This window comes from Panthera pardus, unplaced genomic scaffold (genome assembly GCF_024362965.1).
Source record: "Panthera pardus isolate Hobbes unplaced genomic scaffold, ASM2436296v1 HiC_scaffold_8, whole genome shotgun sequence".
NCBI classification, from domain to species: Eukaryota; Metazoa; Chordata; class Mammalia; order Carnivora; family Felidae; genus Panthera; species Panthera pardus.
In genome coordinates, this window is record NW_026527013.1 from 149,951,732 (window position 1) to 149,961,163 (window position 9,432).

The window sequence follows — 9,432 nt, forward strand, 5'->3', positions numbered from 1 at the left end:
AGAAGAAACCACAGAAAAATAGCCCCCAAAATCTATGTAGAAGTTCTCCTCAGGTCTTTGACCATATCCGAAAATGATTATGTAAAAGCAAAAGTATGGTAAGCAAAGTAGGAAAGAGTCCTGGGAAGACTCTTCCCAGGAGTTTCAACTCAACCAGAGTACAGAAACCTTAGTGAGCATCCCCAACATCAAATTGGAACCAGAAAAACTATGCCCTGTGAATAAAGACCATGCATAGGAGCAAGGGCTACATCCTAGGACTAAAGACAAAACTGGAATAGAACATTCTAACAAAGATTCAAATAGAACCCCAACAAGATAATCTGCTAGTAATATAAATTCTTCCAAAACAAAACTATTCTTTAGAAGATAACAATAGTCCAGCCCTTCTATAATGTATCAACACCATGTCTAACATGTAATTAAAAATTAGGCGACATTAAAAAAGAAAGGAAAAGTGACCAATAGTCAAGTGAGAAAACAGACAACAGAAGCAGACCCAGAGATAATCCAGTAAATGGAGTTAACAGAAAAGACCTCAAAATGATCATTTAAAAATTATACAGGAAAAGGTAAACAAAACAATGAAAACATGGAGCATTTCAACACAGAATTAGGCTTTATTTTAAGAAATAAATTGACATTCTAGGGGCGCCTGGGTGGCTCAGTTTGTTAAGCATCCTACTTCAGCTCAGGTCATGATCTCAAAGTCTGTGAGTTCGAGCCCTGCATTGGGCTCTGTGCTGACAGCTCAGAGCCTGGAGCCTGCTTCGGATTCTGTGTCTCCCTCTAACCCTCCCCTGTTCATGCTCTGTCTCTCTCTGTCTCAAAAATAAATAAACATTTAAAAAATTAAAAAAAAAGAAATTGACATTCTAGAACTGCAAAATATGTCTGAAATTAATAATTTATTACATGGATTTAACTGCAGACTAGATACAGCAGAAGACCAAATCAGTTTTAAGACTCGTCAACAAGACCTATTCAGAATGCATCTTATACAAATAAACAAATTTTTAAAAAGAAAAGGAAAGAAAACACCAGAATAGAGGGTAAGAGAGATTTGGGATATACAGTCTCTTAAGTTTTAACATGTGTAACTGAGTTCCAGAAGAAGAGAATTAGATATGCAATGTTTGAAGAAAGCTGCCAAAAGGAAGCTCAGCAGAGCTGAGGCTAAATATGAGGAAAATCAAACTCAAATGCATCATCGTCAAACTGGTAAAAACCAAAGATAAAGGAAACATTGTGACAGCAGCCAGAGGGTGGGGAAAAGCCACATTTCCTTCCAGTGAAAACTATGAGAATTAGATTTAATTTCTTTACCAAAACTATTGAAGCCAGAAGAAAATGGAATTGCAATTTTAAAGAAGGAAAACGGACAACCTGGAATTCTAGGTCCATCAAAAACAAACAAAAACCCTTTAAAAATTGAGGCTTCTATGAAAGGAGGGCTAAATGCTTTTGAGTGTCTACTGTGACCCCATCCTCTCTGGCAAATGTGACCCAGACTGTATTGTCTTTGACTCCCCATGCCCATGGAGCTGGGCTTCTGGAGACGGCACTGATACTACTGACTCAGGCAGAAGGGCTTGATCAGATGAAACAAAAGACACACTGAGTCTGGGGCTTCATCCTGACATCATTAAATTGTTCTGTACTCATGAGGCTTAAGATAAGAATGATCTGAGGATGCCTGGGTGACTCTGTCAGTTAAGTGTCTGACTCTAGGTTTCGGCTCAGGTTATGATCTTGCATTTCATGAGATCGAGTCCCACACTGGGTTCTACACTGACAATACAGAGCCTGCTTGGGATTCTGTCTCTCCTTTTTTTCTCTGCCCCTCTCCCACTAGTACATGCAGGCTCTATCTCAAAATAAGCATTTTAAAAAATAAGAATGATCTGCCTATCACCACCAAATAAGTTATATTTCACTTGTATCCCAGAAGAGCGAATACCCTTTCTGCATATAAAACAGATTTGCTTAAGTAATTTTTTCCATAATAAAGATCTTCTGTACCATGGCTGAATTCTTTACTTTTAGAAACATGTTATAAACTCTTAATTTGTGATTTCTCTTTCAAATAAATTATAAACAAAGAAACAGTCATCACTCTACCAAACATTGACCATCTTCGCCCCCACCTCCAAGCCTGGTAAGAGCCTCTATTCTCCACATTCTTAGGTGAACCAAACCCTGATGCGGCAGGATTTCCGGATCAGTCTCTGCTGATTGTTCTTTCTCCTATGAACAAAGGCTGTGTGGAGAGAACTGCTCATGGCAGAGTCCTGGGTATGGACAAAAGAGGCTCTGGGCCTGAATCTGCTAGAGAGATACGAGGAGAGTACGATTTTGTTTAAAGAAACAAAAGATGGCAAATCCAGCTGATAGAATGATGTACTCCCTCCACAGAGGCAACCACGGTTCTGAAGATGACTGTGCTGACGGTGGCAGGGCCACATGATGGTAGGAGCCTGGGTCATTGAGTCACCTCGCTAAGGGCACTTGGATTGAACTACAGCAAGTTTCCGCTGAAAATACATGAAATGTTAAGACGTCAACAGTTTTCCTTGATGTCTCCCGAGTTCTTATCGGTGAAGTAGCACCTCTGGCGAGGCCCTTCACTTCTCTGACCCAGCTTGTCTGCACTGACCAAACCCAAGCTCAAGCAAGCCTACAGGGAAGGGAGATCCTTGTAACCTTGATAAGTAGGATCTGCCTTCAAGGCTGCAGAAGGAAACTAACTCAGAAGGAGGCTCACCCCAGAACGTGGGCATGTCTCACTATTGTGCTCTGACACACCTGCATGCAGAGAATGTAGGTTATGGCACGAAGCTACTTTAATCCTCTAGGTTTTACGTAGTGTCAGGAGAGGCAAAAATTCATGGGCTAGTCTCTTCTGGCTGCAATCAGCACAATAGAAATACGCTTTCTGTGTGTGCAGCAGTGAACAAAGAGTGTACTTTGTTTTATTAGGGCGTAGTGTTTTATTCAACCAGGCCTCACTTGCCCTCCCTACCGGTAGTCTGGCCTAGGTTGCCAGGCTCTAGTTTGTTTTAGAAATAGAACACTCCAGGGGCACCTAGGAGACTCCGTCAGTAGACTGTCCAACTCTTGATTTCAGCTCAGGTCATGACCCCAGGCTCGTGGGACCAAGCCCCATGTAGAACTCCGCACTGGGCGTGGAGCCTGCTTAAGATTCTCTCTCTCCCATCTGCCCCTCTCCCCCGCTCACACTCTCCAAAAAAATTAAAAAGAAATAAAAAATAAAAAGAAATACAACAGTCCACAGGGTTCCAAGCAGATAGTTGTGGTCCACCGGATACCAATAGCCAGCAACCAAGCTTCAGTGCCTTTGGAGTCATGCAGGGCCTTTGGACTGCCACAGAAATATCTTTCCACTCTGGTCCTAGAGCAGGGCTCTGGTGGTAGTATCTGACTACTTGAGACAAAGCTCTTTGGGTTTCCCCTTCAGTATATGCTGCTATGATTTTTTACTTTTTGATAAGAAGCCAACATACTTTAAGGAGGAATAAAGAGGTAGCCGAATGCTCTTCTGTCTTGGTTAAAGAATATCGTTATGTCAGTGAAAAGACTAAAATGAATTTATACAAGTCTATGGATCTCGCAGGTCACCTCTTAAAAAGGCCAGTCCTCTGAAGGTACAAACTCTGTGTTTGGCAACACTTAAGAGAAATGTGAATGGGTTGACCTCTTCACTTGAGGACACCTTTGAAAAAACAATCAAAAAGAAACCCCGAGGGGCGCCTGGGTGGCTCAGTCGGCTAAGCGGCCAACTTCAGCTCAGGTCATGATCTCGCAGTCCGTGAGTTCGAGCCCCGCATCGGGCTCTGTGCTGACAGCTCAGAGCCTGGAGCCTGTTTCAGATTCTGTGTCTCCCTCTCTCTCTGACCCTCCCCCGTTCATGCTCTGTCTCTCTGTCTCAAAAATAAATAAACGTTAAAAATTAAAAAAAAAAAAAAAGAAAGAAACCCCGAACTGTCATGTTACTGGGTGATAATGGCTCATCTTAATTTAAGCACAGACATGATCAGTCAAAGAGGGATTGAAACCCTTCCAGTCCCAACTAACTAATGCTAAAGGCATCTCAGAAGAAAACGTAGAACAACTTCAGAGGGAAATAATGGATGCTTGGATGAAAACACTCATCAATAACAAAACCTAAGCCTGCTTTCCAAGAAGATAAGGAACGAAAAGTGTGGGGACTCAAAGGCAAAACAAACAAAAACAAAAACCTTGAAAGTATTACCCATGAACGACACAGGCTGTAAATGAGAAAGGAGCCCATAAACTCTCTCACTGAAACTGTGCTGAGAATGAGGTTTACCTGCTCTCTTTAGAGATAATCACCCAGATGATAACAGTTCCCCTTTCAAGGAAAAGAGGACAGTTACTCCATAGGGACCCAGATTCACATGCAGGTGTAATTCAGAGGTCAATGCAGCTGCCCCTGAACATCCACACCCACTGCAAGACATTGGGGTTTTTTGTCTCCTCAAAAGTAATTTAGATTTCAAGTACACAATACATAGTTATTAACTCTAATCAGGCTGTACAGTAGGTCTCCAGATTCATCTTCTAAATTAAAAGACTGTACCTTTTGATCAACTATCTCCCCTTTTCCCCTCAACCAGCCTCTGATAAACTCAACTATATTCTACATTATTGTAGGTTTGATTTTTTTTTAGAGTCCATATGTGAGTGACATCATGCGGTATTTGTCTGTGTCTGGTTTATTTCACTTAGTATAATGTTCTCCAGTTTCATCCACATTGTTGCAAATAGCAGGATTTCTTTCTCATGGCTGTGTGATAGCCCAATATATATATAAGGGTATATAATATATATTGTCTGCACTGACCAAACACAGGCTCAAGCAAGCCTACAGGCAAGGGAGATCCCTGTGTGTGTGTGTGTGTGTGTGTATACATACACATATATATACATATAATCACGTTTGTATATATATATATACAAATGTGATTTATATATATATACACATATAATCATATATATATACACACATATATATACATATAATCATGTTTTCTTCATTCATCTGTCCATTTGCTTAAGAGAATAGATCTCAAGTGTTATCACCACAAAAAAAATAAGTGAAGTGATGGATATCTTAATTAACCTGATTGTGGTAATCATTGTACAGTGTGTATGTATACTAAATTATCATGTTGTACACTTTAAATATATGCAATTTTTATTTGTCAATCGTAGTAAAACTGGGGAAAAAAACATAAAAAAAGCAATTTAGATTTACCTCTGTTGAACACTTTCACTGTTGCTATTTGATTTTTGTTTGTTCTTATTGATGTTTGATAGAATTATAACTCCTCAAAGCATTTTAAATATAGATGGGTTTTGGGGCACCTACATGGCTCAGGTGGTTAAGCATCCAACTCTTGATTTCAGCTCAGGTCATGATCTCGCAGATTCATGAGTTCGAGCCCCGCATGGGCTCTGTGCTGACAGAGTGGAGCCTGCTTCAGATTCTCCCTCTTTCTCTGCCCCTCCCCTGCTCGCAGTCTCTCTCTCTCTCCCTCTCTCAAAATGAATAAATAATCTTTAAAAAGAATTAATATAGATGGGTTTAACTTCATTATGATACATTAGTTCCATTTCATTGTGTCCCCTACAATGAAAGGATATAAATACTACATTTTTTACTATTACTTAAACCATCACTAACATTTTAACAAAACCAGGCAGGATATTTGGAAAAAAAGAAAAGACTATTTCAATATACTATTAGAAATCTGTAAAAGTAGCTTCTTAATAGTAACCTCAATAAACTTTTATTGGTATTATTAGTTTTAACAAATTGAAAAACCCAAACAACAGGCATCACAGTTAAACCTATCAGTATTTTTATCAAAGTTCTAAATTCACAGACGAAAGGACTTGTGAGTTACAACCATTTGTTTCTTACTTTGTAATTTTCTGAAATGTTGCCATTTCAGATTTGTTCATGTATTCTTCAATACTTAAATGTCCTTAGATTTTATTCAGTCAAAATTTTCCCTTTAAAAAACAAGGGGCAGACACCCAGTTCTAGAACAGCAGCCCCAGAAGCCCCTCCATCTACTCCCCCCCCTCCTCCGAGAATACCATAACTGCTAAAACTTCAAAACAACAACAAAAACCCTCCTGTAAAGTCTCGAGAAACCGTCATGAGGACACACAACAGATGGAGAAACATTCACTCAAGAAAAGTTACTAAAATCTGACTTGAGCCATAGCTACTGCTCCCTTCCCAGTAGTTCAGCAAGAGGGAAGCTCCCCCCTCCCAGAGCAGGTGGTCAAGGACACGGGAGTCACCCTCCGGCCCCCAGCTCCCAGCCAAGGGCTGCGGTGTCTCCCCGGGAGGGGCAGGCTGCTAGTGTTGCTCAAGTCCCTACCTCCGTGTTGCAGGGACTCGGTTCCGGCGGGCCCCGCCGAGAAGTCAGGGCCTCCCTCCCTCCGTCCAGCCAGAGGGCACAGGCTCGTCCCCAGAGCCAACAGGCCAAGAAAGCCGGAGCCCTGGTCACCTTTGCCCGAGCGTGTTCACGGGGCGGGGAGGGAAGCGAGCTGAAAAGACCAGAGGGACTGCCCCAGGGCATCGCTCCACCAGCAGAGGTGTCACCAGAGGGAGCCGCCACTGCCTCCGATAATTCGCCCCGGGAGGAGGGGCATGCCCTGAGAACCGGGAGCTCTGAGGGTCTCCCCAAGCCAGCTGGTGTGTGGGGACCAGTGCGGGAAAGTTCGCGCCCGGAGGAGGGTGCAGTCACAGCCTGGAGGTTGGGGTGGTAAGCGAAGAAGAGGCTGAGCTTGACGGGAGCAACAGGCTCGGCCAGACGCGCTGTGCCGCTAGGGGGAGCCCGCGAAACGACCGCTAGGAGGAGCCTCCAGGGTGTAAAAAAAATTACGTTTCCAGTTAAGAATGGCAAACTGGGTACGTTTAATTTTTTTAAGTTTATTTTTGAGAGAGAGACCATGAGCGGGGGGGGGGGGGGGGTAAGGGCAGAGAGAGAGGGGGAGACAGAGGATCCCAGACGAGCTTTGCATTGAAAGCGCAGAGCCCAAGGTGGGCTCGAACCCACCAAGTGAGATCATGACCCGAGCTGAAGTCGACGCTTTACCCACGGAACCACCAAGGGGCCGCTGGGCACATTTAATTTCGTTCCTTCTCAAAAACCCACAAAAATCATTTCTGGTTGGTTTGTTGTTTTTTTGTGTTGTTTTTTTTTTCTACCACTTTTGTTTCTGAAGACAAAGCTGCAAGGCTGAGAACAAGAAAGGAGACGATCTGGGAAGCTGTAAAATAGACCAGTTTTAAACTCTCAAAACTAACAGGAAGGCCAGATGGAATGGAATAAAGCTTTCAAAATTATACAGGCAAATTATTTTCGCCTAAAATTCTGTACTCGATCGACCTTTGATTGATCAAGTTTAAGGGCAGGATAAACACTAAATGGATAAAAGCCTTTGATACCCGCAATAAGAACTCCAGCACAGGACAGGGGCAGAGGGAATCCCTGGGGTGGTGGGGAGGGTCCTTGAGGAGGACTGCTGGGTGCCGGGTGTCAAGACCCAGCCCGGCGCAGAAGTGGGTTCAAGGGCGCTGGGGGAGCTTTTCTCAGGAAGAGGTCAAGCACCACTCATACACATTTCTTGAAAAAAGATTTAAGTTTTGAGGGTTGCATCGGTATTAAGTACGGAGAAATCCAAGCAAACACAGAATTAAGACAATTATCTCCAGAGAAGACTAACAGACCGGGAAAGGCGGCAGGGGGAATCACAATTTTCTACATGACTCCACTGCTGTGTGTGGTATTTACATAGTTACAATAGTGCAGACGCTGGATATTGATTTAAGCAAAATCTTAACAGAACCAGTTTGGAAGGAGGAGGAAGATAAGACTCATGCTTGTGGACAGGGAATCAGGGAGAAGAAAGCTGAGAGTCAGTAGATGATGCCTGAAACTGAGAAACCAGAGAGCACGGAGACAAGCAGGTTATTTTGAGAACTGGGGTAAACACCTGAAGAATCCGCTTACCCAGGTGAAAGTGCTTGGCTCTGGAGAAGAAGGGAGAATGCGGCCGCTGCTTTTCACAACGAACTTTGAAGCTCTGTTTGGCTCTCTTACAACTATGTGCATTGGAACCTGTACTGAATGAATAAATATATGTTTCTCTCCCTCTTCCACTACATCTCCTTACTCACCGGTGTTTAATTTTCAGAGTAACTACTTTATATTCGTACCGAAAAGTTCCTTTTGTCTCTGCCTTGAAGGCATTACCAAGAAGGTTACTCTCAATATTTAGAAATTCTGCTTTTAAATAGTAACAGCTGCGGGGGCGCCTGGGCGGTTGGTCCAGCGGCCGACCCTGACTTCAGCTCAGGTCATCAAGGCACACTTTGCGAGACTGAGCCCCGCGGTGGGGCTGTCAGCCTGCTTGGGATTCTCCCTCTGCCCCTCCCCTAGTAACAGCTGCCATCATGACCTGCCCAGCACTGAGTGCCCAGCACTTCCACACTCTCTCTCGGTTCCCACAGCAGCCACGCTTCCATTTCGCGGGTGAGAAACTCACGCTCAGCTTGGTTAAATAATTTGCTCCTCTGTAGCTGGGAGCCCTGACCCCAAAGCGTCATCAGACCTCATCTTTCTAGGGTTAGAGTTTAAAGGAACTCCAAAGGGGAAAACATGTGGCAGTTCAAAGAACTCCTGGGGGTTGGGGCGGGGGAGGAACCCGAAGAAACCCGCCAGGCCAGGCTTCTGCAGTATTACTAGGGCAGCTTCTACTGACTTAACCAAGCCTGGCTCCAAATTGGAGTTCCCAGCTGGTCATGTGGGCAAAGGAAGCAATTTTTAAACTCTGGCCGGGAGCCCCTGTGATTACAAAATAAAAGCTTGGTTCAGCTCTTATTTTGAAGGAAGAGATGTTCCCGCTGCTCCAGCACCGGCCCAAACACCCCTGGCGGGACGCTAAGCCCACAAGGTTTTGTGGCCAGAGATGCGCGGATTCCTGAAAAGGAGGGGACAGAGGGCCTGAGTGCTTCCCAGTGGGGGATGGGGGGGGTGGGGGACCTGGGTCGGGATCTTAGACCAGATGATCTTAAAGGCCCCTTCTGAGTAAAACTGGAGGTCGTGTTTACTCGGAGTCTAAATCACTGGGAGCTTTGAGAGTGTCCTGGGCAGTTCCCTTTCCGGAGCTGTCGTGTGAGAGCGTCAGGACCCTTACCTGGCTCCTTCGGTCAACTGCTCGGGCGCCTCTGGCGTGGGTAAAGTACGCGATCTGGTGAACAACAACAACGTTGTTTACGTTCCCTTTTTCTGAAAAGTCACGAGCCACGGGCAAGTGAGGAAATGAAAGTGAAATCAGCTGATGTGACACCAGTCGGCGGCATCAGTG

General features: G+C 44.1%; 1 long non-coding RNA gene across 2 annotated transcripts; it reads right to left on the reverse strand.

The window, feature by feature from the left end:
- Positions 1-5,883: 5,883 nt before the first annotated feature.
- Positions 5,884-9,418, reverse strand: LOC109269044 (uncharacterized). Of its 2 annotated transcripts, none has more exons than XR_002080915.2 (3): positions 9,262-9,418; positions 8,076-8,183; positions 5,884-7,332 (listed from the first exon to the last, which is right to left on the reverse strand). It is a non-coding gene; the product is annotated as an uncharacterized LOC109269044 (long non-coding RNA). The 2 variants fall into 2 exon arrangements; XR_002080914.2 differs by having other exon boundaries at positions 8,076-8,188.
- Positions 9,419-9,432: the final 14 nt, after the last annotated feature.